Here is a 9,551-nt window from a genome sequence, read left to right as displayed (position 1 = left end):
AACAATGAAAATAGCAGAGTGAAGAAAAACAGCCAAAAAGCACAAAAAAATGGGAAGAAGCAAGAAGACTGAATGCAGATTTCCAGAGGGCAGGAAAGAAAGACAATGAAGTTTACTGGGATGAGCACTGCAAACAGCTAGAAGAGGACTGCATGAAGGGCCGCATTTATGAAAGTCAACAAGATTTGAAAACCAGCTACTGCTCATAAAGGCATCATCTAAAGCAAGCAAGTGGAAGAACTGTCCAACAAACAAGATGTCAAAAACAGATGGTGGGCATCTCTGGCCCCTTTTGAAAAGCCATTATTTTGTATAGGAAGATCCTGCCTCCTAACCCAAGAAGTCAGGTTTACTTGCATAGAAAATAATAGCCCTTTAGAAGGTAACATATAACAACATGAAAAAAATCTCGTTGGTAAACGGGCAGCCCAATCCAGACATACGTGGTGGGTGGCCGCTTGGGCATGGGTGAATTTATGGCACCGCTTGTTGGCTTCCAAAGGGAAGACGTTATGCCACACTTGAAGGGGGAAGAGCGGCCCGAGTGAGAGAGAACCAGTCGCCATAGTGCACACCATTGACTCACTGTCGAGGTGGTGGTGGGGGAGGCGCAGGCTTGCATGGAACTATGGGATTGCCCAGCCCATTGCACATGACCGGGCAAGGGGTTGGAAAGCCTGTGCCTGAGAGGCCGTCAATCCCTCCACTTCCTTCCGCTGTCAGAGACTCTGCCAATGGCAGACAGGTGGGCAGAGGCATGTGCAGACAAGCAGGAAGTGCCAAGTGCAGGAGTTTGCTGTCCTAGACAGTGGCTGGAATGTGTGTCTGGGAGAAGCCAGATGAAGTTCGAAAGACACCCCCTGGAGCCCCCCCCCCCGGTATTGCCCTGCTGCCACCCAATGCTATGTGCATGGAACACCTCCCCTGGGGGGGGGCGCAGAACTCAGACTGCGAGCCGCTGGGCATGCATCCATTTCAGCAGCCCCCCTAAGTGCCCAGCGCAAAACAGCCCTGTGCGGTCGGGTAGGTCGTCAGCCCGGGCAGGCTGAGGGGCTGCATCCCCCCTCCCCTGTCCAGCCCCGTGAAGGGCAGTGTGGCAGCTCATAGACCATTTTCCCCCTAAGAACCAAGTCTGCCCACCCTCCCAGGCATTCCCTCAGAGAGGCCACTGACAGAGGGGGGGTTGCCCTGGAAACATGCAGCAGATGCCAAGCAGGAAAGACAACAAAGGGCACAGCTCAGACTTTATTTTTCCGGAACAGAATGCAACAGTTTTCCTGGTGCGTGCTGGGCAGTCTCGCTGTGGGCGGGGCTCCATTCAGAGCGGCAGGCAGAAGCAGCTAAGGGAGTGGGGGGCAATGGAGCAACACACGGGAAAGCCTCTGTGTTGGAGTCCCACCTGCAAAACTGAGACAGACATCAAGAACACCTTACAGGGGCGGCAGCTGGAAGAGCAGGCTGCATTTCAGCCAGGCGCTCTCTTAAAGGGACAGTGTCTGGCCCACCTCCCCACATCGGGGCAGCTGCCACAACCCCCCCCCCCCATGCCCTTCCAGGGGTTGGGAATGCGGCAGAGGGCAGACGGAGGGAAGGAAGCAGGCAGCAGCACAGGGGAGTGGGCTCAGCAAATGCCCCCTGCTGGAGCCCACTGCCAGGTTCAAGTGCCAGAGACGCTTGCACACTGAGCAGTCAAGAGCAAGGGGAGGGGGAGGATGGGGGGGGGAACAGTGGAACTTACCCAGCCATAGGCAACAGTCCTCTCATGCAGAGCCTCCGGGAGCCTGGAACCTGTGGAGACCTGGAAACAAGAACAGTTAGCCCCAGGGGAAAGACCTCTCTCTCCCCCTCGCAGGTCAAAGATACTGTCAAAGCAATTGCGTGGTGCAAAACCTGTCACCAGCGTATCTGCCTGTCCCTCACTCTAAGTCTGTATGGCTGGGAGTTCGCCGGTAGAGCTTCCTGCTGCACGAATCCGTCCCTAACAACTAAATTCCGTGAGGGAGAGTGAAAGTATTTCAAAGGGGGGGGGAGACGATTGGGCGCCAGGGAGGGGGCTCGCCAGGCCGAGGTGCGAGGGGATTGGTGAGGCAATCACGCCGCTACCTAAGTGGTTTGTGAGCTTCCGCAGTGGTAGAGGTGACCTTCATTTTTTGTTTCAACGAGTGCCTATGGGCCACGCTGCTATTTTTGCAGGCATAACGTTGCGCCTTCTGGGGAGGGTGTGTCATGGGCCAAACTGTTCAGGAAGCCGCTTAAGCCTGGCCACACCCCCAACTCCACCCCCTCCTCTGCTTGAACGCCACGCTCCACCTCACTTCTGCCCATGCTTGGGCGCAGCCCTCAGGCGCCACTGACCTCGAGTGGAGCGGTGCTCAGGCAGCCCTCCACCCATATAACTCCCCTCCACTGTGCCGGCGCCCATCGTACATCGGCGCAAACCTTTCCTGCGCTCACGTAGCGGCTCTTCTGCTCCCAAAAGACTTTCCGCCCTCCCCCTCTGGATTGTGCTATTAATACCTTATACGTTAAAGTGGAATGGGACTTTGAATTCTGTTGTAATTTTAAATCTTTTTTAGATTGACATAAAAAAACTATGATGTAGGCCAGACATTGGGAAGGGAGGTGGTTGAATAAGCCCAGTCCAAACACAAAATCTGATGCAATTCACATTGTAGGATTACTCTGGAATTATCTCCAGTAAATATGGCCTTTTGCAGCCATGACAACCAGTATATCAGACCTGGAATTGTCTGTGCTCTTTTGGTGTTTGTTTTGAGGACCTGCTACCCACTGTGTTTGATTTGTGTGTAACTTTACATTCTTCCACTTACCCATTTGGTCTGAAACCCTCCCCTTGGGGCACTGAGCACAAGCGTAGCAACAGACGTCTTTCCCTTTCTTTGCAATCCTGCTTTGCCCGGGGAGGCAGCTCTCAACACACCTGGACTGGGGGATTTCCTGTTGAGGATCCAAAAAGAAAGGTGCTGATGATGGAATGGGCTGCTTTCTCCTCACTCCATAGGAATTGATTTCTGGTTAAGCTAACTCTCTGATTTCCATTGACCCAGTTTCTCCCTGAAATCCAAGGATCTGTCCCCACTCTCTTTTTTGGAGGAATTTGGGGGCCAGTTTTGAATCTATTCCATTTTGATCAAAGAGTTGTTCAAAGAGAGAAGGGGAAGGAAAGAAGGTTCTGGAACATATGGAAGATTTCACTCTAGAAGCTAAAAGGTGGGGAAAATATCTTTGCGAGCCTTCCTCTTTTTTGACCAGTGGAAGCTACAAAAGGGCGTGTAGATTTCCCTTCAAAGAGAAACGAAGCAGAAAGGATTAAGCAATCTTTCTATAAAAAAGTGAAAAAGGCAAATAGAAGGAATCAATGACTGTACGCAGGCCTCAGATCCAGGAGAAGCTCGCAGGAGCACAGCTCCTGAATGTTTCTGAGGGTTTCCCATCCTCCTCCCCACCTTGTCCACTGAATAGTAGGTGCAGCTGCGTAGCAATCCCTGGATGAGCTCCACCACCTATTTTTCTACAAAGCGACCCCTGACTGTATGTAATCAAGAAGGCTATTCAAGGAGTATCTTGGTTTGGGATCCCCAAGGATATGAAGAACGACATTCTCCTGGAGGGTAATAATCCTCGCACCTGCTTAAACATGGGATTCCACAGAATGGCACTTGTATTAAGGGTGAACTTTTCGCCCACAGGGGCCTTGAGGCCCATTCTTCCCACTTGGACTCTTTGGAAGGATGTATATGAGAATATAACCAGGTTCATGATATCATAGCCAGCTACCAGATCACCATTTTCATCAAAAGAGATGTCTTCCCCAGAAGTATTGTTAAAATGGATGCGTCTGAGAAAAGAGTGAAGCTAAAGTGGAGAACAAAAAAGAGTTACTTGAGAGCGATGGACAGATGAGAATGATCATTGCATGTAGTCCATTCCTCTGAACTTTAAGCTGGCAGGAGACCTCAAGTATTGGAACAGTTGTCAACAAGAGTCCAACTTGCCTTGTTTTGGTGAAACACTCATGGTGTATGGCCACATCAACTACAAGTATTATCAGGACTTTTCCAATGTGTTTTCTGACCTAAATATGTTACTGAAACCTTTGTGGTCCCCCTCTCTGGTTACGTTTGGTGCACTGTAAGAATTGCTATCTTATTGCTTGACCACCCAGTGGACTTTCAGGTAGGGTTGCCAATCCTCCGGTAGGGGCAGGGGATCCCCCGGTTTGGAGACCCTCCCCCCGCTTCAGGGTCATCAGAAAGCGGGGAGAGGGGAGGGAAATGTCTACTGGGAACTCTATTATTCCCTATGGAGATTTATTCCCATAGAAAATCATGGAAAATTGATCTGCGGGTATCTGGGGCTCTGGGGGGGCTGTTTTTTGGAGTAGAGACACCATATTTTCAGTATAGCATCTAGTGCCTCTCCCCAAAATGCCCCCCACGTTTCAAAAAGATTGGACCAGGGGGTCCAATTCTATGAGCCCTAAAAGAAGGTGCCCCTATCCATTATTTTCTATGGAAGGAAGGAATTGAAAAGGTATGCCGTCCCTTTAAATGTGATGGCCAGAACTCCCTTTGGAGTTCAATTATGCTTGTCACAGCCTTGATCTTGGCTCCACCCCCAAAGTCTCCTGGCTCCACCCCCAAAGTCCCCAGATATTTCTTGAATTGGACTTGGCAACCCTACTTTCAGGGGACAGGATCATCCAAATAGATGTCACAGGAAAAGTGCAACATCACTTCTGATAGAAATCCAGGAGTGACATTCACATTGTCTGCACCACACCCTTGAATTCTACCCAACATCTATGGTATGACTCTGCCTCGGATTGAGCAGGAGCTCACAGGAGCGTAGCTCCTGAACCTTTCTGAGGGTTCCCCCTCCTTCTCCCCACCTTGCACCCACCCAATAGTGGGTGCAGCTGCATAACAATTCCTGGATGAGCTCTACCACCTATTTTTCTACAAAATGACCCCTGGGTTTGACTGTAGAGTTTTGGTGGAACCCTAGAAACCTGTGAAGATGTTCTGACATCATTGTGGGGTGGGATACATTCATGCCAGAAGTGACACTACATAACCTGGCAATTTCCAGTACCATGTTTCACCCCCTGGTAGTCAGTCAATGACTTTCCACCTAGTTCTTCTCTTGTGTGCTATTTAACACTACCTACAAAAGCTCATACCCAAGGCTTGTGTGACCAAGTTGGCTAGGTAGGCAGCTGCCTATAGCACCATCTGGTGGCAGGGATGGCTACTGAAGCCTACCTTGTACTCCATTTCCCCCGTGGGTTGACCAGTGTCATGATGGCCCCTTTCCATCCTGGCCTTCCACCCATAACACCTTCCACATGTTTTTGGCATGGCAGAGGTGCCTCCCCCAGGCTGCAGCCATGCCTGTGGCTTATGGGGCCAAGGTGGCAAACCCTGACCTTCAGGGCCTCTGAAGCTAACTGCCTTAGACTCTGCCTTAGCAAATAGGAGGAATCAATGACTGTATGTAATGAAGAATGGTTAGGATACATGCACCTTGCAAATCAGCTCCCAGGATTCCATATGCCAGGGCTGCCAGCTGCCTTAGGGGACTTATGAGAATCATTATGGAGATATATACATTAACTAACATAAGTTTAAAAATGGTTTGGCAGACAATGGGGGACTGATAAGGATGCAAGTTGAAAGTTCCTGCTGCCTGACTGTCCCATATGTCATCATCTTATATACCATCACAGATGAATTCCACGGTATCACCCTCCTCCCAGTGACCATTGTTGCCACTCTCAGTGACCATTGTTGAGGTTGGAAGGCAACCAGAAAAATATTCCTGAGACTTCCAAGCCATGCTTTCTTAAAAAACAAACAAACAAATCCCTAAAGGGCAGGGGTAGATTTGGAGGCTAAAAGATCCCTGAGGAAACTTGCTTGTGCTCCTCTCTCATGTCCACTGATGGAGGAGGGATCTCCTCAAACAAGTCTGGCATTGACTACCAAAGGCTCAGCACCCACACACCTCTGCCCAGCGCAGCAGAGAGTAGCATTTGCATGATAATGCCCAGTCTGACAGTAATGGCCACACAGAACTTTGCCCTTTGTTGGCAGCCACCACACAATTCAATTCAGTGGTAGCAGCCACCACACAACAGACCTCAGTATGGCACTAGCAGCTACCAGGCAACTGAGCTTGGTCCTGCATTGGTGGCCACCATCCAGTTGGCCTGATTTTTACTGGGGAGAATCTTCCAGGGGGAAGGAAAGAGGGAAGGGTGCAGATAAAGTTATCTTGTTTTGTGGTGTCAAGGAAGTTGGGAAAGAAGGCAGGGCCATCTGTAGGTCAATGGAAAGAGGAAATAGTGGAGGAGGGGTACACAGGGGAAAATGAGATGCCTCTCTCAGGTCCTTGTAGGTCCTCCCTCTGCTTGTCTCTTGTTATCTGAGATTGAAATCGGTATTACGATTCCCAAAATGCAGCAATGGCTTCAACCATCAGCATGCAGAAATGTCTGCCAATGGTTAGATAGAGGGCCATCTTGTGTGACATGGTGCTTTCTTTCTGGGACTGCATTTTATTACCATTTATGCTTTCATTCCGAATACTTTTAATTTTGTTTTATTTGAAAATGTTACTTAGGTCGGCAGTTGTCTAGTAAAGATCTTTATGGATTGTAGGATACAGAAAAGTTTCAGTGCACAAAATAATAAATGGTAATGCAGAAGTTGTTGGGTCTGATTCAGAATTGGTCTCTGTGATTTCTAAATGAATAGATGTAATGGTAAACATATCTTTTTTTTCCTTACCCCAAGGCTTTTTTCGGTAGAAAAAGCCCAGCAGGATCTCATTTGCATAATAGGCCATACCCTGTGAAGCAAAACCAGCCAGAACTGCGTTCCTGTGTATTCCTGCTCAAAAAAAGTTCTGCCAGTTCCAATTCTGGATCCAATTCTGGATCCAGGGTTTTTTTCTCTGGAGAAATGCAGCAGAATGGAGTTCAGAACCTCTTTGTGGAAACAATGTTCTCAAAAGAAATGTTTAAAAGCTAATAATGGACACCTTTATGTTTCTCCTTCATTTTTCTTGTGAGAGTTCTGACACCTTTTTCTAGAAGAAGAAAAAAAAGCCCTTCCTGGCCCAACTATATTTTGAAGACTATCCCTGGAAACATAGCAGAGTTTGAAACTGTAGGGGGTGGGTGGGGGATAATGTTGGGGGCATGGCTATTTCCAAAGTGGTTTGGGGACCTTACAAGTGCTGTGACTGAGGAGGGATAAGAAGCCCACCTGCTTGCTGGGGCTCTGCTTGGAAACTCAGAAAACAATGATTGGTTTCCAGACACAAACATGGGCTCAAAAATACAAAAGTGTAGACTGCAGAATATACTCAGCAGGAGACTAGAAGGCTGGTTTTAGACAAGCTCAAGGAGATATCAGTCTTGGGAGTGCAGTTTTACACCACTACCACGACCACCATTAAATTTTATTTCAAACAAATTTATGCTTTTAATGCAATAAACATATTGTATCACTTTCACATTTTATTTGTATTCTGAAAGTTGGATTGATATTTTCTCTGAAAGCAACCATGGCATATAGACTTCAACCGATGTTGATTGTGGTTGGCATCCACAAAGGCAAAAGTTTCCATCATGGTGGACTTGTGACTTACCTGCCATGGATGGGCAGTCAGAAGATTCCATCTCTCTCCATCCCCTGTGGTTTTTTGAGGTACTCTTAATGAATACATGGCTTGGAGAGAGTGTGCTATAGCATAGACAGCATTGTAGATGCGGTAGTTCTTGCTGTACGCTCTCTTTTCAAATTCCATTTCAGTGCGAGTCCACAGCTTCTCCTTTCCTGTACACATTTGCTTGGTGAAATGACACGAGCAATATGCAGGGAAGCAGCACTCAAAAATACTGCACCAGAAATAGCGGAAGCGATAAAATTCAGAGTGGATAGGAGTTACATTCTCCAGAAAGTTTAGGAATCCTGGTATTACCTTTCTGTGGGTTGAGAAGCACAAAGTGCCATTGAGCAATTTTATTGGTGGAGTACCTCTTACTGAAGCGGAATTGATGTCCAACTGAGCAGTTGTGATCCAAACTCTCTCAAAAGAGTGTGTTGAATTATTTTCCAAATGCTGTAGAAATAGTGTTAATCCCACCATATGCTGAGCATCTCCATGGACAATGACCACATTGATTTTGTTCTGTTTGAGATTAAAAACCACAGTAGTCATGTCTGTCATGTGCTGTGTTATTCTGTGACTCCACAGTGTTGAAATCATGTGTGTCAAAGCAATGCAGATATTGCTCTGGAGGAGCCTTGGTCTCAGGGTCCAAAGGAATGTTTCTCCACTGTCATCATCTGCTATGATGAGGCCAATCCAATTCCACCCCAAATGATTCAGTAGATGAATAATCCCATCCTGTTGAAGATTTTCATTGGGAATCATCCGGAAGAAATGAGGGAACTGTGTTTTATCACTCAGTGCTGGGAGAAAGGATTCGTAACTGAGCTAAACAGGGTGAGTGGGTGAGAAGACACATTTTTAAGCTTAGCAAATCCCCTCCTTTCTTGTATAACCACAGTTTACTTTTTATGCTTATAGACTTTATTCTTCCAAGCAACATAAATTTGTAAATCAATTCTGATCCTTTGAGATGGAACTGCCATCTTGGCACACAGGAGAAATGGATTCGATGTATGAAGCTGGAATAGCCATATCATTGGTGATTTATCCTACCGTGATAGTAGAGTGCCTCAAGATCTGTCCTGGGACTTGTTTTGTTCAACATCTTTATAAATGAGTTGAATGAAAGAATAGAGGGAATGCTTATTGGATTTGCAGATAATACGAAAATGGGAGGGGTAACAGATACAGTAGAACTCAGAATCAGGATACAGCATGATCTTTACAGGAGGGAAAAACAGGCTAAAACTAATAAAGTTAATTTTAACGGGGGGAAATGTAAAGTTCTGCATTTAGGTAGGAAAAATCTAATGCATCATTGTAGGATGGGGGAGACTTGTCTTGACAGTAGTATTTGTGAAAAGGATCTATGGATCTTAGTGGACCATATACTGAATATGAGTTAGCAGTGTGGTGTGGTAGCTAAAAAAGCAAATGTCATTTTGGGCTAAATCCACAGAAGTAGTTTAGCCAGGAGAGGAAATGATTGAGAGGTGATGTGACCACCATCTGCAAGCACTTGAAGGGCTTTCATTATGTAGGATGGTGAAGAGTTGTTTTCTGTTGCCAGACAGTTGGACCAGAACCAACTATTTCAGGAGTGGCCGACGCTAGCTCTCCAGATGTTTTTTGCCTACAACTCCCATCAGCCACAGTCATCAGCCATGCTGGCTGGGGCTGATGGGAGATGTAGGCAAAAAACATCTGGAGAGCTACCGTTGGCCACCCCTGAACTATTTGAAAGAGTTTTCAGCTAAACATTAGGAAGAACCTCCTGACAGTTGGAGTGGCTTCCTCAGGAGGTGGAGGGTTCTCCTTCTTTGAAGGTTTTTAAATAGAACTACGAA

The sequence above is a fragment of the Heteronotia binoei genome, chromosome 15 (genome assembly GCF_032191835.1).
Source record: "Heteronotia binoei isolate CCM8104 ecotype False Entrance Well chromosome 15, APGP_CSIRO_Hbin_v1, whole genome shotgun sequence".
In the NCBI taxonomy this organism is placed as follows: domain Eukaryota; kingdom Metazoa; phylum Chordata; class Lepidosauria; order Squamata; family Gekkonidae; genus Heteronotia; species Heteronotia binoei.
The sequence above is the reverse complement of the archived record's forward strand: the minus strand, read 5'-3'. Positions refer to the sequence as shown.